The sequence below is a fragment of the Camellia sinensis genome, chromosome 15 (assembly GCF_055761805.1).
Source record: "Camellia sinensis isolate YWXY chromosome 15, ASM5576180v1, whole genome shotgun sequence".
NCBI lineage: Eukaryota > Viridiplantae > Streptophyta > Magnoliopsida > Ericales > Theaceae > Camellia > Camellia sinensis.
In genome coordinates, this window is record NC_138975.1 from 84,211,317 (window position 1) to 84,235,044 (window position 23,728).

At 38.3% G+C, this 23,728-nt stretch overlaps 2 long non-coding RNA genes across 4 annotated transcripts; both read right to left on the reverse strand.

Annotated features, from left to right (window-relative positions):
- Window positions 1–6,949: 6,949 nt before the first annotated feature.
- Window positions 6,950–9,692, reverse strand: LOC145813600 (uncharacterized). 2 transcript variants are annotated; one of them, XR_014356785.1, is made up of 3 exons: window positions 8,389–8,612; window positions 8,228–8,274; window positions 6,950–7,213 (listed from the first exon to the last, which is right to left on the reverse strand). It is a non-coding gene; the product is annotated as an uncharacterized LOC145813600 (long non-coding RNA). The 2 variants fall into 2 exon arrangements; XR_014356784.1 differs by lacking the exon at window positions 6,950–7,213 and adding an exon at window positions 9,271–9,692 and having other exon boundaries at window positions 7,575–8,274; window positions 8,389–8,467.
- Window positions 9,693–13,098: 3,406 nt separating this feature from the next.
- On the reverse strand, window positions 13,099–15,649 carry LOC145813521 (uncharacterized). 2 transcript variants are annotated; one of them, XR_014356647.1, is made up of 7 exons: window positions 15,393–15,649; window positions 15,028–15,064; window positions 14,686–14,923; window positions 13,674–13,741; window positions 13,378–13,590; window positions 13,246–13,301; window positions 13,099–13,154 (listed from the first exon to the last, which is right to left on the reverse strand). It is a non-coding gene; the product is annotated as an uncharacterized LOC145813521 (long non-coding RNA). The 2 variants fall into 2 exon arrangements; XR_014356648.1 differs by lacking the exon at window positions 13,674–13,741.
- Window positions 15,650–23,728: the final 8,079 nt, after the last annotated feature.

Sequence of the window (23,728 nt, forward strand, 5' to 3'; positions counted from 1 at the left end):
AATTCATTGAAATACGAGTTTTAAGCCCACTTGAAGTGGCAAATCACCATATTTTCTAAGCCCACTTGAGGGTGGCAAAATCCGTGTCTTAGTGTACTAGCAAATTCAAACCATTTTCAAACAAACAAACATGAGATGTTTTGTTCCAATTTAGGCGATTGAGTCTACACTTGTATGCTGTGTGCATCATATAGTAATTCTAGCTAATAAACCGGAATAAGAACACATGTGTTTTCAAAAATAACATATCATGTTAGTAGAGGCCGATCCTTTGATCGAGCGAGCGGGGGTGCTCATTTCAGGACCTTCCCCTCTCGTACCGAAGTTCCCGAGCCGAGGCAACTTTGGTGATGACGGACACGTGGCCTTAGGCACGAGTCAAGGTTTCCTAAATTTTCCAAAACAAAATATTTAGGTGGCGACTCTGAAATCTGGCAAAGCAGTCCATGTTTGGCGCTTTTTGATTAAAATTGATTTTCCAAAACGATTTGCCAGATTTGGACTCTTTGGTGATTTATCAGTCTTACATTGCACTTTGTGAGATTAGATTCAGAACCATGATAGGAGTCCAAACTGTAGTAGCTAAGAACAACGATTCATGCCCTCGCGCGCGGAGCGGAGTTCCGAGCGGTCTACAACAACTTTCTGTTGCCGTGAGTTGCCATTCAAACAAGGGGCAACTTTTCGTTGCTAGATTTGGTGCCGTGCAGTGCCATTTAGGCAAGGGGAAATTTTCCATTGTTTTGGATATGAGGTTGTGCATCTCAAGAGTAGATTCTGTGTTGGTCGAGTAGTGGCCATTTGTAAAAACAATTTTGAGGATTTTTAATGAAGTTGACTATTTTTCTCAAAAATTATTCAATTTTTTCAAAACTGGACCATTTCTTGGACTCGAAAAACGAAAATTTTCAGTGCTTATAGCCTGACTTGCATGATTTCAAATCATAAAATCGAAAAAACATGTTAATCAAACTCTCATGCTGGTTAAAATTGTTTTAGCAGAAAACCAAAACAAAAAATGGTCAAAATGATGAACTTTGGGCACAGTTGAGTCAGGTTTTCTGTTTTTTCCCCGTTGTCAACATACTTGTCGGAAAGGGCACCGTATTCGCCAGAAAGGGCACAACTGAAGCTAATAGCAAAGGGCCGAAAGCTCTCCCATCCTCCAAGCAGTGAGGTATCAAGCCAAGTACGATGCACGAACAAGAACTGGAGTTGGATATTCGTTTCCCTCATCTAGGGTGATCACGCTCAAATTGGCGTCTGACCTGAAATGGGGACATAGAAAATGATGTGTGTGAGACCAATCAATTGTATGCCTGGCCTGTGGGACATAGTTGTAGCTCATCTCAGTCAAGCTAAGCCAAGGGTATCGTCAACAGATGTCAGTTGCAGATCTGATGCACATCCAGTCGCACTGCAACCCCTCTATAGGAGAGCTCAGTAGTTGTGAGCAAAAGATGAGAATCTAGCAGAATGCTAGGGGCAAGAGCCCATAACTTCTTGTTTATCCATCAACCATTCAGGGGAAGGATAAAAAAATAAGAGAGATTGAAGAATAGAGAGATGTGTGCTGAGAGAAAAAGTAAGTAAAGGGCTTTTTCAGAAAACTAGAGCCTGAGGGCCGAGTGATGTGAGAATCATAAATGAGAAAGGGTGGGAAACAATACCTGGAGAAGCTGTGGGCTCCCTGTGAACTGAGGGGTCTCTCGCCTTTGGAACACATTTGAGTCTTGTGTTTTGTTTTGTTTGCCTTGATTCTTGTTTTGAGTCGTTTTGAGTGTCAATAGATGTGTTTAGGTTGTTTTACCTTTGTTTTCCTTTGTTGAGTCGTGGTGTGCTGTGGTCAGTCGTAGGCTTAATACTCGGTCAAGAACTCATTTCTTAATTTCAAAATGAATCGTTTTGTGCCAGAGTGCTGTGCCGTTCTCCACATATGTGCAAAATAGGATTTGTTCTTTCATAAAACTACAGGGTTCAATCTAGGTCATGTGAGAACCGTAGAACAAGGATCTATCTGAAGCTACAAGGGTTCCAGACCGCAAAGCAAAAGAAAAGAGGAAAAATTGAAGGATCTGAGTTTGTTTTACCTTAAGAAAGTTCCGAGATTCAATTTCGGGTGTACTTCCTCAAACCTTGTCAATGCTCTGAAGTATGAATGTGCCTCTATCTCAAGCTCAAGCCTGCTTCAAAGCCAGAATGACGATCAGAAGTGCTCTCCCAGAGTACCATTCCCTGTCAAAGATATATTGGCTGTATTTGCAATGAGTTCCTAGGAGACCAATTGTGACGGTGGAAACTAGAGTTCGAATGGCTGTTGCCTAGAACACAGGTTCGAGATTTCCGAGACTAAAGTCTGGTTTAAATACCCAGGGGTGTATCCCCGGCTTGAAATCTGTATGGAAGCCCCATAGGTTGAGGTAGCATGTATGCGCCTCAATTCTGGATACTCAACTAACCTAGTATGTCATCCCATTGGAAAATAGGGAAAGTTGTGAATATGATCGGGAAGAAAAGCGGCACCAGTGGTTTTCACATGCAGATGTTATTTCTCGCCAATATGAATAGGGTGTACCCTTTTGAGCTGAACGTGTTACCAAGTCCTCTGAGAGTTAAGTCGGAGGCACCAAAGTACATATTTGATGCCCTTCTATTGCATAGAATGTGCACTTTCATAAACGCTTCTGTTGCATGCGTGCCGTGCATCGTTTATGATTCTTGCATAGAATATGCTTGCCTCATGCATAGAATATGCTTTTCATGTTGCATAGAATATGCTCTTGTTTCATGCATAGAAAATGTCCCAATATTTGCATAGAAAATGCTCGTATCTTTTGCATAGAAAATGCACTCTTCCATACTTGCATAGAAAATGCTCGTATCTTTCGCATAGAAAATGCACTTCACTTGCATAAAAAATGCATTTTATCACACTTTTTTGTGCACCTCACTCGCATAGAAAATGCATTTTATCGCACTTTTTTGTGCACCTCACTCGCATAGAACATGCATTTTATCGCACTTTTTTGTGCACCTCACTTGCATAGAAAATGCATTTTATCACACTTTTTTGTGCACTTCACTTGCATAGAAAATGCATTTTATCGCACTTTTTTGTGCACCTCACTTGCATAGAAAATGCATTTTATAGCACTGTCTTGTGCACCCTTTGGTCTAGGAGACCTTAAATCCTCTAAAGGTGCAATTCCTTTGGTGTTTGTCGTGCCCGAACGACTTTTAGTGGTCTGGAATAGCCACCTGCCTATGTTTGCTGTGAGTTCCTAGAAGATCAACTGAGATGGTGGAAACTAGAGTTCGAATGGCTATTGCCTAGAATGCAAAGGTTCGGGATTTTCGAGACTAAAGTCTGGTTTAAATACCCAGGGGTGTATCCTCGGCTTGAAATATGTATGGCAGCCCCATAGGTTGAGGTAGCGGGTATGCGCCTCAATTCTGGATACTGAACCAACCTAGTTTGTCACCCTGTTGAAGAATAGGGAAAGCCACGACCATGGTTAGGGAGAAAAGTGCTACCTGTGGTTCAACCGGGAAGAAGGGGAAGATCCCCATTAGCATAAGGTGAGTCATTGCCAATTGCCCCTATAAGGTACCTTCGCTTCCTAGCTACTACATTATCTATTATGTCTATTGCATTGCATATAGCATCTATCGCATGCATCTACTGCATTATCCATTGTATCGCCTGCATCCTTTCCATGTTAAGCTTAGTTTGGCATGTGCTCATACATTTCCTTCGTTGAAGCATGGTTTAGTGATTATGTGTACGTGCCTATTCCACTAAGAGAATTGTGGTATGAGGGTGTCGGCACCTTTTCTGTGTTAGACGTGGTCTGTTTTGTGTCCATGCCTTTGCTAGGTTGAAATGTGGTTTGGCTGCGCGCCTTATTCACTTCATCCATTGCATCGTAGTTTGTTTTATTGCGTTCAGCATGTAGGATCACGATCTTTCCTCAGCAGATCATTCCTCACTTATATCATCCCACCCAATTACTTGTACTCTTACTCTTTCTACCAAACACATAGTTCTGCCTGTGCATACACCTACTCCATTAAAGAGAATTGTGGTTTGAGGATTCCGGTACCTTTTCTATGTTAAACGTAGTTTGATGTTGCATCTCCATCCCTTTATGATATTTGTGTGGTTTTGTACTGCTTGTGGTTTGATTATTTTGCACTACCATGTGTTGTTATATTGCATATCATTTTGCATCATGCCCCTGAACTACGTTGGTTTGATTCCTTGCAAAGGGATACGTAGGTAGCTTGCGGGCGCAACCATTTATTTATCTGTATTTTGTTTGTTTGTCCAAGTCTTCGGCCTTGTCAAAAATGGGTCGTCTCTGGGCTTTGACATTCACTCACATCATTTCATGACTTTGAGCTCTGTCAAAAAGGGGCAACTGTAGACACCCCATTTTTGACTGTCCTCAAGACTTGGATGTGCTTGCAGGTACATCCAATTACAAGTTTGATTGCTCGCTGAGCGCTCAACTTTCGCGACGGCAAGCCAGGTTTGCTCTTTCCAAACCCTATTTCCATTCTGTCTCATTTTTGGACCATGGCTTGGTCCCTCTATATTAATGTTTGTGATGGCCTGCCAGCCATGGGGAAAGGGTTGTCGACCATGGATTTGGCCCTGCCGGCCATCAATGAGGCACTGTCGGCCACCACTAATGGCCGGCAGGACACCTTGTTTCAGCAGATATTATTTTAGATCTTTTGAGCCAGCTGTTTTTCACTGAGCCATCCTCCATACACGTGTATGGAGGGATAGAGGCCATTTCAAGCTTGTCAAGCAAGCTTTGCATTGCATTGCTCTACATAACGGGAGGCTCCTCCCCCTTTCCAGAGGTTCAGATTTTTAGAGACAAAATCTCTCTCTAGAATTCTCACACTCTCTCTATATTGTGCTCAATAGTGGCTTAAAGTGTGTTTTCTTCACATTTTTGCAAAGGAACACATAGTCAAACACCAGTACCTTGGAGCTGAGACTTTTGGAGGTGTGTTTGGAACTCAAAAGGCTGGTTTTGGCTCAGAAAAAGACTTGTCTTGCTGTTGTACTTCAAGGGGGAGCATGTTCCTCTTTTAGGCATATTTTGTATACCATGTTAGCCCTCATTGCATGCTGTTTTAGGCTTGGTTGTTAACCACAAAAAGTTCTATTTTTAAGTGCTTAGAATGGTTGTTTGAGGCCTCTTTGGTGTTGAGGATGTTCTACCCTCTTATGTGCCTTATTTGCTTAGGTTTGGTGCCATCCGTTTAGGCCCTTAAGTTCACCTTTGTTTGGCCTTTCCATCACTGAATTCCAGAGGAATTTCAGTGGTGGAAAGTGGGTTTTGACACCCAAAATGGATGGGGGTGGTCCCCCCCACCTTTTGTGCTTTGTTTGCATGTGTTGCTGGCTCAATACTTTGGCATGTTTTTCTACCTTCTTGAGGCTCTATCTCAGCATGTTTTAGGCCTTATTTTAACATGTTATAACTCTGTTTTAGGTTGATTTGGTTGCCACTTGCATGCTTCATGTACTTGTAGTGCAATCTTGTTTACTAGCCTAGCATGTTTGGTGTTTTAGCCTATTGATCTAGCATGTGTATGCTCTACTCCAGCACATTTTTGGCTTTGATTTAACATGCTTTAGGTCTGATTTGAATGGTTTTGGTCGTGCATGCCTTGCTTGGTATGGCTCTAGTGTGATTGGCCTTGCTAGCCTTAAGCTTTGAGACCTCTAGTATGTCATATTTGAGCTTTTTGCATGGCATGGCATCATTTGGCATGTTATTTCAGATCATATACCTCTGCCATATTCTTGCATTTATCGCCCTTTCACTACAAGAACTTGCATTTTTCGCAATGCAACAAAATATGTTGCTAAAAGGGAAAATTCGTTGGCAAAGAGTTTTGCCGACACACAAAGCTACGTTGGCAACCCGTAGGCAAAAGTGAGTTGGCAAAAGTTTTTGCCGACGAAATTATGATTGCGTTGGTAAAAGTAATGCCTTTAGCAACGAACATAGTCGTCGCTAAAAGCCTCCATCCATCGTCGGCAATTTACCTTGCGTTGGTAAAAGTCATTCAAATAGGATGATTGTGTGGCACTTTTCGCGACACAAATTTGCATGGGCAAAAAATATACTTTTAGCAACAACATATGCGTTGGCAAAAGTAAACTTTTGGCGACACATTTACGTCGGCAAATGTTTCCATTTGCCGACGATTTGTTTGTCGCTAAAGCTTTACTTTTGGCAACGACAAATTGACATTGGCAAAAAATATACTTCTACCAACACAATATGAGTGGGGAAAAGTAACTTTTAGCGACACATTTACATCGGTAAATGTTTCCATTTGCCAACGGTTTGGTTGTCGATAAAGCTTTAGTTTTGGCAACGACAAATTGACATTGGCAAAAAATACACTTTAGCAACACAATATGAGTTGGCAAAAATAAACTTTTAGCTACACATTTACCGACTAATTATTTGTCGAGAAAGCTTCACTTTTTAACAACGACAAATTTGCAACGGCAAAAATAATTGAAACTCATTTATAATTTTTTAAAAAATTTACAGATTTACAAGAGGCATCCCTCAGGCACCACTATAACAAACTAATAACATGGATATGAAATCACACAAAATACCCCCTCCATACCCTTCTAGCCAAAACACCAGCAGTTGCCCGAACTTACACCTAATGACAACCCCCATTAATGAAAACCTGATCTATTACAGATTGGACAAAAAGTCATGCACCCTTCCAAACATCAACAACACCAGCAACACCAGCAAACATCCAACAACAACACCTTATCGTAACAAACACCATCACAGCAGCATCACTACAGCATCTTAGCAACAGCAGCAACATCACAACAGAACCAGAAGAATAGCAGATCAGCAAACTGATTCAACACAGATCATCACCAGTTCAGAAAACCATTTCAACTTGGCAACCCAAACAAAATCATATAACCAAATCAAAATTGACGCAGCAGTTTACCTCATTTACTAAAACAGTCAAAAAACAAATCAAACAAAACCAGCAACAAAACAACTCAACCAAATCAGAAATCAGGACAAACAGATCGCATCAATCAAAAGCTGCATCAGAGGCAGAGCACACAGAACAGAGCCAATCAGCACCAGATTCAACGCAACACAGCATCATGCCACAAAAGTATCCACCAAACAAGCTGCATCAATTGTTCAAACAACCCTCAAAACTATACAATTCTTAGTAACTTTTAAGCCATCAGGTTAACAGAAGTTAAGTTAAGTAAAAATTCAAACTAATTCACTGGCTGTCATGTTTACACTAGGAGAGTAAGTTATATAAAAACACTCAATTCAAGTACACCACAATGGGTTAATTGAAATCGATTTGGTTGTGTGTTTGTGAAACTATTTCAATTTCTGAATTGTACTTCATTTTTCATTCATAATAAATGATGATCTAGTTGAAGCCACCTTTTTTTTTAATTTTTTTAATTTTTTTTTTTATACTAAACTTATAAAAAAGGTTATAAAAAAAAAAATAACTTATAGATTTGGGTAAATCTTATATGTTTTTACTAAACTTATAGATTGAAAACGACATATAGATTTGGGTAAATTTTACTAAACATAAGTTTTCTATTTATTCTATAACTGATATATAGTTATCTGTAGTCAGGAAACAACTCCCACTTCTAAGAGAAAATGGACCAGCATAATCTAGAGATGCAATTTATTGATGAGCAATACAAGTCGTATCCAGACTTCGGCAGCAAATTTTCAACATATCTGAAACAATTATCAAAGCAACAAGCAACTTATTACACTACATCTATAATAGATATACGACAATGGCATTATTACCTCAACTACAAAGAAATAAAAGACCACCAGTAGAATGCCTTTTAGTCAGCACAAACTTTAGGAGAGACAACAGATGCTGTTCTGCAGTGTAATATATGATACCTAATTGACCATCTGATGCAGCAGACTTGACTCGGAATGACATTTTATTAATATTTTTTTTCATAAATAAGTTTGTACCATATTGACAGCATTGGTAATGTTCACCCCATATACTTTCTCCCAAGCCTGTGCAAGAACAGGTGTGTCTACTTAGCAAATGGCATGTTAATATTTACATAACCTCAAAGCAAGTAAAAAAGCCACATAATATAACTTTTATATAAAAGAAATTAGTTCATGAGAACAACCTTGATCAATGTGTCATCACCATCATTTCCATGACCATGAGAGGAGCCTGTGAAAGGACAATTGGAAATTAACAAAGTGAGTATCAGGTTGCTCCAAAACATTAATAGCTGCCACCTACAGATTATGGTTGTGAGAAACTGTAAATCATGCAGATACATACCTGCTATTAGATGTTGAAAAGCAACTGCCAGAAGTGGAAGAGGAAATGTACATGATTTGGCCATATCCAAAACAATACCCTTCAAGTTGGACAAAAACCCATCAGGCATAATTGACTCATCCAGCCCTTGATAGAGCGAAATAGAGGAAAATGATTCATGTAACTGACGCCACTTGATTGGGGACACAAGGCTTAGTTTGGTTTGGTTTAGTTTTAGCTTTGCAGTTCACAAAGAGATCTCCATTGAATAAGAGTTCAAAGATTTGAACAAGAATTTGTTTAGATTAGAATGACAAAGCTGTCCACTTAAGGTCTTTCCAATAAAGTGATTAAGCTGAATAGGATTCTAGTATTTAAGATAACTAGCTTATTTTTTTCTCACATTAGCACTTCTACACTTCAATGCCTAGCCAAATAAGTCTTTTCTATTTTCTACTTCATAAAAACATAAGTTTTCTTAATGTGAACTTATTTCGTACATTACTTTATTTTATCAATAATGAGTTCTTAAAAAAATAAGTGGATAAGAGACCCATTTAAGAATGTGATTCTGAATTGAGGTCTACCTTACAGTATCAATATCTCAAAAATCATTATTGAAAGTCTCAATGTGTCCAAATTCATTGATGAAGAAATGATTACCGAGAGGTGTTCAAGTCTAAAATTTTAGTATGCATTTAGCAGATGGTCCTCAAGTAAATGTCCTAAATGCTAAATCCACCACAAGAAAGGAAGCATAATTTGAATGGAATTATAAAACTGCAGTTAGCATTTAATTCACCCAATATCCCCATTGAACTTAACTTCAAAGTCAAGAAGTAAAGAAATTACTCATAATACACTTGAACAACACTAAGAAACTTACAACATGAGACGACTTACCAAATTTTGAACAAAGTATTCAGGAGATGTTTGGTTTGATTATCCCTTAGCAACTGGGGAACATGATTCTTGAAAACCCTGTAAAATTGAATCCAACGGAAGGATGTCTAGTAGCAAGGTAACACAGTATCTGCTTAAGAAAACGCTAGCAAATTCCAGGAATGTCATGAAAAAAAAAACTAACTACGACATTTACATATACCAACACCAACCACCAAAGCCTTGAATACCTATTGAGTTAGTATAAAAATGCACAGATCTTTGAAAGTAAACAGATGTTCCCATGTATGTGTATACATGTAAGCACATAACAAGAAGGGCTTTCAGTGTTCAATAAATTTTGCAGCTAATTTCTTTAAAGGCATGGGTTCTACAAAATCAGTTCATTGTCAGAAACAGAAAGTGCCAATCAGTGCCATGGTCTCAACTAGTGCCCATGGTGCAAATCAGATTATTAGCAGTCTCATCTATCAAGGTTGTGCCTGATCTAGAATTGGCAATTTCATATCAGAATGCTTATAAGGAATGCTTCAGGACTAGAAATATTTAAATTTTAAACACACAACATAATCCTCAGTAAAGAATTGTGAACAATAATTTACCATGAATTTCCAGCAGCATTAGTAATAATGTCATAAATTATCCATGGATGAATACCAGCTTGGGCACCAAGAGAAATGGCCTCCACAGAAGAAACAAAATGAATGCCCTCAAGTAGCTCTATTACCATTTTAATTTTGCTTCAATTTAAAAAAGAAAAGTAGACATTAACAATAACATCATCTAATATGATATTAGAACACCTAACATAAATAAACAAAGAAAAAGGGCCATTCCCCTGTGCCAATCCCTGTTAAATTGGGTCAAACACCTAGCACAAACAAATTTACTATCAAGTGGCACAACCAAGACACAATTAAATTATCATTTGAAAAGCATTGTTCAAAGATATGAAATTACTTAAATTTGTATTGGAATATTCAAGAATCATTTAGTTGTAAGTTTATAGTAAATTAGATTTGACTTGGTTTACACAATCACTAGCGTAATATTAGGTCAGGTGTTGTTTTCTGCGCAAAGCCATTAGTTTTTTTTTTTAACCAAATTTTAATTCCACTTTTTGTTTCCAATATTTACATGTTATCAAAGCCATATCACTACTAAGAAGCAGCCTATCAGTTCTTGTATTCCTGTCAAGTAAAAAAAATCTCCTATGGTTTCCTAGTGCTGTCTTGTGAATTTTCTAGTCTCCAATGGTTCAATAGCTACATGTTGAATATTGTTATAATTTAGCAATAAAAAGAGACAAAATGCTATATATTAGCAATGTTGCTCCAATGATGACTTTGCTCCCTCCATTTATTCTCCCATTTCAACTATCATTTCAAAATAACAAGTACATGATACTTAATCAAACTTTATTAACTTAATTTAGAGTTACATCCTGCAAAATAAAATAACATAAGACATAATCATGGAAGAGGAAGAACATAATAATCTGAGTTGCTTGATCATGCCAAAATTTTTGTGCCTGATCGTTCATTTAGAGGTATCTCAAGTCAACTCTTGTGAAATGGATCCTGTGCTCTAACCATGATCACTTAAAATTGAAAGCATTTAGTGATATTATTATCAAGAAGACTAAGAAACTGCAGCTTAGGGAGTGATGCAAGAGGATCAATCTCAACCAAATTCGTTAGTTGATTGTTAGTGAGAACCAAAGTATGCAACTTGGGCAAGAACTCTGCAATCACAAACTACCAACCCATTAAGATGCTATTACTTTAGAACAAACCAAAGCCCTCCACTCTCTTAAATGAGGAAGAAATTGTGTGTTATGTGTTTGGGGGTGTAATCAATTAGCATTTTATGAAAACACTTGACAAAAGTTAAGATTTCAGATTTTCAAGTTTTATCTTTGACCAAAATATTTATCAAGAGGCTGCTAATTTGCATCTCAGCCAGCCATGCCTAATGCTAAACTAACAAGAGGAGAGTGCAATCCAGACAAAAAAGGATATACCCAGTGCACAAGGCTCACACTTACAGCAGGGCCTTGGAATGGAGCATGGTGTCCAAGTTCCTCAAGTAGTACCACAACCTCAATATAGAATCTATAGATTTAGTGTATAGGGTTGGGTCTTCTTTTTATTTATTTGCTTACAATATATATATATATATATTTGTTGTCCCTCCTTGTTGAAGCTGTGTCAATAATTCTTATGGCAAGAGCAGACTAAGGAAATAGTCACTTTGCTTTACTTGAGTTTTATATTCAAGTAGGCAACTGCTTTAGGTTTTTATTCTTCAACCTCTCTCATCTGCTTTAGTTTTAGATCGTAAACAATTACACATAAGACTGTGCATATCACCCTCTTGTTGTCTATGTTTATTCTTCTTCTTTTATATATACATATGTGTGTGTGTGTGTGTGTGCAATTCGTAAACCTTGTTTAGTGTAGCTATGTTCAATTATCCATTAAGGTAGGTTTTGGTTTTTGTTTACAAACATTTTTTTTATGCTTTCCTCATGTTTCTATTTCCAAGCTAACTAAAATAATGTATTGAAATGAAATTTTGACCCTTATATATAATATATAAGCAAAATCCCATCAATTTTTAAGAATTAAAACACTAGTTTAGTGATTGTTCATCAACAGCAAAGTGGCAACTGAAAAACATACACAATAAATAATAGAAATACTAAGATCAAGTTGTAGGCTCAACCCTGGATAAGTTAAGGAATGTAAAGCAAACAAAACTATCACTCCTGAGATATATAGATATAGTTGGAGACAACTGCTACTCAAACTATGGTGTGAAGAACAACAAATAGCACATAGTCACAATATACTTCGTCCAACACGACATATAGTCATGATTTCCTAAGACAACAATAGCACATCCCTAGGTGAGCAACTGGATAGAAACACAGTACAATTATTCAGCTCATAATTAAGAACATTATTTCACGTTAGGGATAACGAAGAAAAACAACAACAACCAAAAAAAAATATATCAGAAACTCAAGCAAATCATGAAACAAATACTAGTATTCTTCGCATAAACTAATGAATACATCAAACCTTTGTCTTCTCTGTCTTTCCAGAACCAGTGTTGATTTTCAAAGAAGAAATATCACTAGAACTGCAATCTTGTGCAGTCGTTTCACTAGGAAATGCTGCCCCACCATCTGCATTTAGAATTACACAATAGCAGTGATCTGTATCTATTAAGACCTGCAAAACAAAAAATTCCCAGATGATAAATGAAACAATGAAAGAAACAATACTTAATTCAAACATGTAAGTAATAGATTTCAATTTTTACCTCATTTCTCCGAATCTTCAGTGGATACACTTGAAAATAACTGGGGAGTCATGTATTTATAATGATATAAAAACTTTGTTGTGAGTAAAAATGAACTAAATAAATATGTGATGCACTCTCCTCACCAATTTTGAAAAGGCAAAAGCCTTAAAGCATGACAGATCATTCAAAATCAGAAAAGCATATATGTAAACAACATATTTGTCCGATATCTACTAATTTAAGTTTTACAATGGTATAAATCATTTTTATCCTTTTATTTAACATCATTATTTTTCAATTTGCATATCAATGACAAAATTGCAAATTTTTCAGCAGAAAGATAAAACAAAAGGATATAGCATATATCCATAGCATGCCTCGGAAAGGGTTCAAATTGAAAGGAAATAAAAGATAGTATGGCTCAACCCAACTGTTTCATGCTGAGCTCAAACTGCCAAATGTTTGGTTCAACTCAGGTCAATTGCAACCCTAGCTTAATCTTGGCAAGGGCTAGACTTCTTATGCTCCAAGCATGCATGAATAGTATGACAAAAATGTAGTTCTTTGTCCACCTATGAATATCATCAAAAATAGCTCAACCAAAAGATTTCAACTAACTTACGATTTGTAAAAGATTATTGAAAGACGAGGAGAGAAGCATACCGTGCTTGTAGTTATATCACCTTTGGATACCAAGGCACCAACTATAAACTCCAGAGCTGCAAGATCACCAATGTTTGAATCTATAGCAAAATGTAAAAGGTTTTTAGCAGTTTCTACTGGAATCTTCCTTACATATATTGTGATGAATGCATTCTCCACAGCTTCATAAATGGATTTGTCCTGTGAAAATACCTGTATGCAGCCAGCAAATATGCACAATTCACTATTTACACGAAACATCTACTGAAAGGTATGAGCAAAAAACCTGATAGAAATCCAATATCATTTTCAAGCTGGAAATTTGCGTTCTCCCCAACAGTGAAGAGAAGCTGGAGATTTGCATCACTGGAAACCAATTGAAATTAGATGTCATTTTCTGTTACACACAAACACAAAGAGATGGGGGGAGGGAGGGAGAGAAATCTTACCAAAAATCTGCATCAATAATCATAAATCAACATAAAGCAAGCATTGCAGATGCCAGTAGTTCAGGATACTAAAAAAAAACAGCAATCAAATTAGTTCTTAGATTATTATTATTATTATTATTATTATTTTGCTGTTGGGAGATAACTTCACTTAGTAGACATCTAATTCAAGATACTTAAGAATACAATTAGCCAAGATAAAAGGCATTGTTGTTCATATTGGCTATTGCGGATGCAAATATTCAAACAATCACTTTACTAATACTGACAATATTAGCCACTAACATCTCTGTCCTAACCAATCCTTACAAGGTCAGAGTAACAACTTTGAGGAGCATAATCAAACCAACAATTCCTAAAACTTCACCCTTAAAGCAGTGCCAACCATCACATAAATAACCTTATTATAGGATATAGTATTGCTTAGAGAATATCTTCTTCATCAATATGTTCTTCTAAGAAGGCAGATTTGAAATAACATTTTCTTTTTTTTTAACCCCTTTAGTTCAACAATAGCTCCTGCCAGGAGCTAAACATCATATAGGAAGGTATTAACCAAAAGTTGTATGGTTGGTTGGAAGCTTCTAAGAAGAAAAAGAAGAAAAAAACTTGCTAGATCAGCCATACAGCAGCCAAAAGGATGCCTCATCAAGCTACCTTCAGTTTAGCCATAATCACACATCTTTATTGATCCTAAACATCTCACATGATCCTGGATCTGTGCAAGAATGAATTGGTCTCTACTTAATGATCATTGTATTGACAATCAAAACTGTAATGCTTCTAGAATTGCATGTCTGTGTGTAACATGGATGGACATTTATATACTTAGGCGTATGCACATACGCAAATATGTATTGTTAACAAAATTCTAGTAGCAACTCCAGGTTGATAATTTTTTTGGCTATATGCCAAATCTGGTATGCATCATTTTCACACTCATTTCCCAGCTCAAAGCATAGAGAGAGAGAGAGAGAGAGAGAGAGAGAGAGAGAGAGAGAGAGAGAGTTACCTGCAAGGTATTGTGCTTGAGTTATGGTAATAGTGTCTGTAGTTACTCCATTAACGAGGGGTCCCCCATATTGCAGAACATGACGACCTGGTGTCACATAGCCCTGAATGGTTGGATACCCATGGTTGCCAGAGAGAGGATGACCCATTTGTCCATATGGGACAATATTTGTGTTAACTGTGCTTGGTACGCCATATATTTGAAGGTAATGCTGACCCATGTGAGGATTGTAGACACCCTGAAAAAATAGACAGAACACATCACGATTATGCACATATTCCTTTCCAGAACTAACTGGAGTACCAAAATACCCATTAGCAGTTGAGATTTGAATTTACTGACCTGTGGGTAGGCATATTCGGGTCCAAAAGATGCGTACCTGCCAAAGGAAAGATTAATTCCTTGATGTCAAAGAGCACATCAATCAGTTTAGGTTGTAATGCAAGTGGACGTCAGATGATCATGTAAGTGAACACATGAAGCTCTGACATCACAAGAACAAGGCTTTTCTATCATACATAAATTACCATGACAATCATCTTGTGTTGATGCATATACCTTCGGTTTTTTGAATTAATAATAAAAACATAAAAAGCGGACGAGTTCAAAAAAATATCACGAACAAACAAACTTTAATTCACAAAAGTTAACTTGATTTTCACAAGTGTATGAATAAACTTTGCTAGTAAACATCAACTTCTACAAACCTCTGGTTGATAATCAACAATGACTTCAACAAAGAAAACGGACGCACAAGAATTTGCTCAATTAGCTATTTGTCTGGATAGGGGCAATTTAACTCTCCTATAGGCTCATTTTGCCCACGAAAGTGCAAAATCATGCGAGTTTGTAGAGATTGAGAACACCAACAGGTGGAAGTAGATTTTCACATAAGTCTTAGTTCATACTCGCCGGCCATGGTTATGTATCTCACACATGGAAGAGCCTGGTAGCCGCTTTTCTCGATAATTTTTAGGTAACGAACCTACAAAACACAACATTTACATAAATAAAGGATATTATTTTATTATGGTTGTTACGTTACGTTCAGAACCAAACTGAGCATCCAGAAGAACCAAACAGCAGGAATACATCATCATGAAGAGTCACCAAAGCAGTTTCCCCAACCAACTTGAATAAAATAAAATAAATTTCAAAGTTAAAACCAGTGGCACTGTTCACTCCTCAGAACAAGAACAAGACCAGAACTAGGGCAAGTAGGCATCAACCCCTTCGCTTAAGGTTTAGAAGTTTCACATCCCTGCAGTAGAAAGCAGCAAGCAAGAATCAGAATAATTATAATACATAGGTTCAATCATGCTCAATCACTAACATCTGTGGAAAACCACATCTCTAAGAAGTTCAACATGCTATTCTATTCTAAAAGGAAATACAGTGCAGGAGCAGGAATACCACTTTAACAAGCACAGCTTCTGTCAATGGCTAATGACAAATTACAGTGCCAAAATGGCTGAGACAGACAGAGAGTAGTTTGGCCTTTTTTTGTATCCACATCTGTGAATTTAAAAAGCAGGTTGGCCCTTTTAATGCAGAGTCAAAAGAAAGTAATATTGGAATAGGTAGTTACAGAGGAGCAGTCGTTCAGAGTCATTCATGACCTCTGTTGAGAGGACAAGCATTTCAGGGCATAATGAAACCCAAATAAGAGTCATACAAAATGCAGATTTATGTATCATGCAATCCTGGGAAGTGAGTGAAATAGTATTCTCAGTCCAACAACCAACCTTTTATTATTATTATTATTTTTTTTTTATATTTGTTGATTTGATCAAGGAGAGCAGGGCAGTAATGGTAGGTGCATGGCTACATGCACGTAACAGGGAGTGATATCCTGCATCAGATTTGAGTGTTCAACCACATCAAGTATGAATCCTCCCACTTGATTGGAACACAAAGTTTGGTTTGGTTTTGGTTTATCATTCCTGATTGGAACACAAGGTTTGGTTTTATCCATTCCACCTTTGTCTAGATAGATTAAAAAAAATGAAAAAAAAGACGCAAACACAGCAGACACAGAAAGAATGAAGCATTGCAGATATACATGCAACAATATCTGAATTTTCTATTCAATAAAAAATTAAAATAAAAAAAAATTGTATTTGAGAGGGGAAACCTGGATTCCTGAAACAACAAAATATGGTATCTCAAACTTCACACGTATAGAAGCTTTTCTCTCAGGAGCTGCGTCTTCGGATGTTATACTGGGAAGAGTATACTCCGCTCTAAGCATATATTCCTAAATTGAATTTGCAAAGAGTGTCAAAATTCCATGTCAAAATTGCAAGTGGAAAAGATACTGTAGCCCCACATAACCAATAGCCATGAACAAGAAATTACTAGCAAACAATACACTGAGAAAAAATTGAGGTAAACTCTCACCTTACCACCAGGAAAAAATTTAATTTTCCAGATCAAAGCATCATTTTCTAGTGCATATGAAGCAGATCCCAATGATGTCCAAACATTTGGGTTGGTAGCATCGGCTGGAACAGGCAACTCAATCTCAACATTTGTAGCAGTGCTGTAAAATTGATTCAATGCATAAATTAGTTAAGAAAAATCTAATGATCAGGCATTTCAAACAGCCCAAGCAATTGACCCATAAGTCCTTAGCCATACCTGCGAATGAACAACGGCAGGGCTCGACGCCACTTCTCCCCCAAAACAAAGCTTTTGTTACTGAGCAAGGTCTCGGATCTCGAAACAGAGACCACCCATAGCTTCGACAAAGGAACTAGGAGTAGGGACCTTGGACTGAACCCCAATCGAAGCCCTAGGGCTCATACCCAAAACGATCTCGGAGGCAGAAGACTGATTTTTACCCCCATTTCGCTTCACGATGTCCATCAATGTTAACAAATCCCTCTCCAACAGTAAATCTTTCACGATGTGCGAACTCCCCTTAGGCGAAGGAGAACCTTCAGTCACTAACCCATCAGCCATCGTAGCCAAATTGCGTAAATCAGATGTGAGATCAGCCATTATCAACGAAATATTGAATGAGAAAACCCTAGAAATTTAGGCAATTTCTAGAGAGAAGGCAGACTCTCTCTCTCTCTAACCCATCTTTTCCCGAACCCTCAATCTCTCCTTTCACACCCACTTTCTTGTCGATACCCTCCGGCGACAGTGTTGCTAAGATTTTGGAGAAGTTTGGAGAGGATGCCAGGGGTGAGAGACGCCATTGTTGTGGTTGAAAATTATATTTTTAAAATTTTAAAAAGTATTTATGACCTAAAAGATAAAAATATACAAAAATAATAAGTATTTTTTTGTTCACCCAATTTGTTTTTAGTTTTTTAGGAAAAAAAATTTTGAAGCTAGTTCCTGAAAATAAAACAAACATATTGAAATTGATAATCTAACCATATTCTTTGAAAAAATTTAAATTATCTCAAATTAGTCATCTCAACTTAAAACTGTGTTCAATGGGTTCATTTTGTGATCTAATTCAATGATCATTTTAATTTTACAATTAAGTAACTAAAATATTTAAAACTCTTTCAAAAATTATAATAAAAAACACAAATCACTAAATCACATCATTCCACTAGCAAAACTTTTACCGACGAATAGTGTCATCGTCGCTAAATGGTTAACTCTTTACCTACGCCAACTTGTCGTCGCCAAAAGTAAGCACACTAATAGCAACGCTCATTGTGTTGCTAAAACATAAGCCTCGTAGATAAAAGTTTTGAAATTTTGGCGCCAACCAAAAAAATTGGCGCTAAAATAATGTTATGCCTTTTTAGCGACGACAACAAGTTGCGTCGGTAAAGGTATACTTTTACCAACGAAATTGATCACTGTGTCGCCAAAAATATACTTTTAGCGATGAAAAATTGACGTCGTCGCCAAAAGTAGTCGCCAAAAGTGCAATTTCTTATAGTGTTTTGTTATGCTTTAGGGTTGAGCCTTATGCTTCACTTATAAGCCAATATGTATGCATGCTTGCCTAAGCTTTGGGGCTACCATCTTAGCGTGTTTCTGGTGTTACTTTGCCATGTTACTACTTTGATTTTTGTTGGTAGAGTCACCTCTTACTTGGTTTTGGTATGTGTAGTGTAATCCCACTCATTGGCCTTGCATGCATCATGCTTCATGCCTCCCATTCTAGCTTGTTTTGGCTACACTTCATCATGTTTCTAGCATTGTTTTGGCCTGCCTTAGAACTATTTTGAGTAATCTTGGTCCTTCGGGGCTTGCTTGATATGGCTATGGTGCAAGTACCTTAGCTAGTCTTGAGTTTTGAGCACCGCAATATGCTATGTTTGTGATGATTGCATGTTTGGGCATCGTTTAACATGTTATTTCAGAGCGTATACATGTGTCATGTTCTTACTTCTTTCATTCCTTGAGAGCTTTTGAGAGTTGTGTTTAATGCCTAGCTTGCGAGCCAATGCATGAGCATGTTGTTGTAGCTTTTGGTGCTTCATTTCGAGTAGGATTTTGCCACTGTTTTGGCATGCATGGGGTCTGTTTGGTGTTGGTTTAGTCCATCGGGCACTGCTTTGCATGATTCTAGTGTTGTGTCCTTTACTAGCTTTTAATGCTTAAGTGTTTTAGTATGTTGTGCATGAGTGTTTGCATGATAGAGTCTTGTGCATGCCACCTTAACATGTCAAGATAAGCATGTTGTATGTGTGCATTGAATTGTGTTCAATCGGACATTATGTTGAACACAAGGTGGATTGGTCCACTTCAATACTTGAAGCGATGAAAGTGAGCCAATCCCCTTTGTCTCCGTTGCCTTTGATCATCCATGATGAGGTAGTGGATTTAGAGTCTTGTTTGCATTGCATTTACTGAAATGTGTGCAAGTTGGATCTTTGGCCATCATGCATTGCATGCTTGATTGATGGTTTTGGATCCAATAGTGTCCCTCCCTTGATGTTTTGAAATCATAAGGAGTGGCACAGCACATACATGTCCTAGGGAGACCCTCCTTTTTCTCTGTTTTGTGCTCTGTTGCAGTTTGGTGTCACAGCACACCAGTGGCCGGTAGTGCCACATTGATGGCCGGCACCCTTGCATTGTTGGCCGGCAGCAGCTCCTCATGGCCGGTATGCCACTGGTGCATTCCCCAGCTTTGTTTTGGTAAGATTCAGCAGCAAGTTCTTGAGGACATCCTACAAACAGAGCCTCGAAAGAGCAAACCGAAGAGCTTTTTGGCGCAAAAACCGAGCATGCATCTTCTTCTTCTTCAAACAGAGCTGGAGCAGCTTAGTTTAATTCTTACTTGTTAGTTAGCATTTGGTTTTGTAATTTAATTAATTAAGTGTTGTAATAATTAAGTAGCTTAGTTTAGCTATTTCTTTATTGGTCTGTAATAATTAGTCTAATTAGATTATTAGATTAGTTGATTAGCTTACCTTAGATTAGCTTATCTTATTCGGATCCTCCGTCGAGAGGGCAAGTGTTGTAATAAATGTGCGTGTGTGTGTGCATGTCTTCCCACCTCACTTCTTTTTTCTTTTTACTTATCAGCTTTTGATGGTTAGTTTAGGGCATATTTCAATTAGCATACCTTATGCTTTGCATGCGTGCATCATTCATTTGTCTTGCATGCATCGGGCTCAGCGCATCATTCAAACTGCATTGTATTTCAATACACTTACTTGAATACGTGTTTCACAGCATGTTATCAAGTGTTGCATTCATATGCCACCGTAGATAGCCAAGCCTATTAGTCGCATTTTGCATGTGCTGCATTAAGCATCTTGAATAGTTAGGATCATGCACTGATTTCTAATTAGCTTCTGTTTTGGCTCGAAGTACACTGTAAGTGTTTACGCTTTAGCATATTGCATGAGTGTGATTGCATATTTCCGTGTTTAGCATGCTTGTCATGAGGCTATGTGCTTAAATGATTAATTGTATGAATGCCTGTGGATGAAGACTTTATTACTTGAATTGGAACAATTTGACACATGTGAGTTTTAAGCCCACTTTGTGAAATGGCAAATCATCATGTTTTAAGCCCACTTAAGGGTGGCAAATCCACACTTTAGCCTGCTTGAGGGTAGCACTTTCAAAAACAAACATGTGATGTTTTGTTCCAAATTGAGTGATTTAGTCTATACTTGTGTGTTGTGCGCATCACATAGTAAGTTAGTTAATAATCAGAATAAGAACACATGTGTTTTCAAAAACAATATATCATGATTAGTAGAGGCCGATCGTTTGATTGGGCGAGCGGGGGTGCTCATTTCAGGACCTTCCCCTATCGTACCAAAGTTCCCGAGCTGAGGTAACTTTGGTGATGACGGACACGTGGCCTTAGGCACAAGTCAGGGTTTCCTAAATTTCTCAAAATAAAAAATTTAGGTGGCGACTCTGAAATCTGGCAAAGCAATCCATGTTTGGCGCTTTTTGATTAAAATCAATTTTCCAAAACGATTTGTCGGATTTGAACTCTTTGGTGATTTATCAGTCTTACATTACATTTTGTGAGATTAAATTCAGAACCATGACAGGAGTCCGAACTGTAGTAGCTAGAACACAATCTGCGTCCTCTCCAAAAAGGGTGGCGCGCGGAGAGAGTTCGGGCGGTCTACAGTTTTTGGCGACTCTGTTGGGAATTTATAGAACTTGACTCGAACATCATGATATGTTGTTTTGTTTACACTTATGTGTTTCTTTGCATTGCATTTGCATTGGTGCGCTTAAGTCACAGTGTTTGTCGTCTGCTATTCCTGAACGGTTTGCCGGAGGCTTGCTTGGAAAAGCGTACCATAAGGTTGATCGGTTACGAGCTCTGCCATGATGGGAACACAAACCTCAGTTTTACCGAGGCACCTTTTTTGACAATTCGACCTAGTTGCATATCGGAAGCCATAGAGACCATTCCAAATTAGGACATGTTGCTTACCCGACTGTAGGTTGTATGAAACCACATGCGTGCATAGTAAAACCCTAGCTCCTGACGAAACTAGGGCAGGGAGACCTTACCCCACCATAGGGGTGTTTTGGCTCTCACTTGCTTGATATGTGCTGTTAGGGTGTGTCTCTACAGGAATGTATGTATCAGTTTGGGGGTATCAATTTGAGGCAGAAAGTTTGGGGCATAATTCAGTAGAGAGCACAGTCATTCAGCTATGCTTATATCTATTCTTGTGAAATCGGGCTGAGATGCTATTTGTTTTCTCTTTTGCATGGTAGTCTTGGAATCATAGCTTCAGAAGGCTCCATTATCCCCCGGGTACTTTGGGCTTATATCGATAGACTTTGTCAGGTCGGAATTGGTTCAGAAGCAACCTGTGTTTACCTCACCCCCACCGGTTACAAGACGAAGGAGGTTCAGGCAGAATTCACCAGTACAGTTTCTACAACAATCACATTCACCCGGGTCTAGTCTGGTCTGGGAATAGTTGTCTGTATTCGGCTCAACATGAGATCAATCACCCATTCCCATGGCTCAGTATCCCCCAGCCAATGTGGAAGAACAGATACAACACCTACAACAGATAATCGAGGCACTACAGTAGGACGTAGTTCGTCAGGCTGAAGTCACGGCTCGTCAAGCCGAAGTGATAAACAGGCTGCAGTAATAACAACAGCCACAGCCGGCCGCGGCTTCTGCTTCTCATGCACCTCCCATGGGTAACCCGACACTCGAAGCCACTGCCCACACTGCTAATGTCCAAGGGACTCAGGGCAACCCGGCGGAGCCAATCCCAGAACAAGCCTCTAAAGCTCCTGTCTATCAAACCGAAGCTCTGTTTGAATTTGAGGTTGACCCAACTGCACTCAAGGTCAATAAACTGGAGAAGTTATTCAAAGGAGCACAAGGAGTGAACTCTGTTTTGGACTTAGATGATAGGTATACTGAATCTGTAGTTACCTTACCAGAGCAGTTCAAAATGCCGCATATCGACATCTTCGATGGCTTTGGATACTCAATGGTGCACCTCCACCTGTTTTCTGATATCCTGAGGCCAATGGGTTTGACCTAAGCCCAGAAGTTGTCTTTCTTTAGCCGAACCATGTGGGGATAGCCGTAATCTGGTACGCTAAATTGGAGAACTCTGTGAAACAGAACTAGGAAGAGATGGCTGAGGCCTTTATTGCTCAATATTCCTACAACACACAGATCGAGGTCACAACTCGTGATCTCGAAGTCACCCACCAAGAGCCAAGGGAGGGTTTCTCAGATTTCGTGACGAGAAGGAGAGCAAAGGCCTTGATGGTGACTACAAGGCCTTCTGACAAAGATCAGATTAGGATGATTGTTCGGAATATGTGTGGCCAGTTGCTGCAAAAGATGATCGTTCTACAAGTTCTTGAGGACACCCTACAAACAGAGCCTCTAAAGAGCAAACCGGAGAGCTTTTTGGCGCAAAAACCGAGCATGCATCTTCTTCTTCTTCGAACAGAGCTGGAGCAGCTTAGTTTAATGCTTACTTGTTAGTTAGCATTTGGTTTTGTAATTTAATTAATTAAGTGTTGTAATAATTAAGTAACTTAGTTTAGCTATTTCTTTATTGGTCTGTAATAATTAGTCTAATTAGATTATTAGATTAATTGATTAGCTTAGCTTAGATTAGCTTAGCTTATTTGGACCTCCGTCGAGAGGGCAAATGTTGTAATAAGTGTGCATGTGTGTGTGCATGTCTTCCCACCCCACTTCTTTCTTCCTTTTACTTATCAGCTTTTGATGGTTAGTTTAGGGCATATTTCAATTAGCATACCTTATGCTTTGTATGCGTGCATCATTCATTTGTCTTGCATGCACCAGGCTCGGCGCATCATTCAAACTGCATTGTATTTCAATAAACTTACTTGAATACGTATTTCACAGCATGTTATCAAGTGTTGCATTCATATGCCACCGTAGATAGCCAAGCCTATTAGTCGCATTTTGCATGTGTTGCATTAAGCATCTTGAATAGTTAGGATCATCCACTGATTTCTAATTAGCTTCTGTTTCGGCTCGGAGTACACTGTAAGTGTTTATGCTTTAGTATATTGCATGAGTGTGATTGCATATTGCCATGTGTAGCATGCTTGCCATGAGGCTATG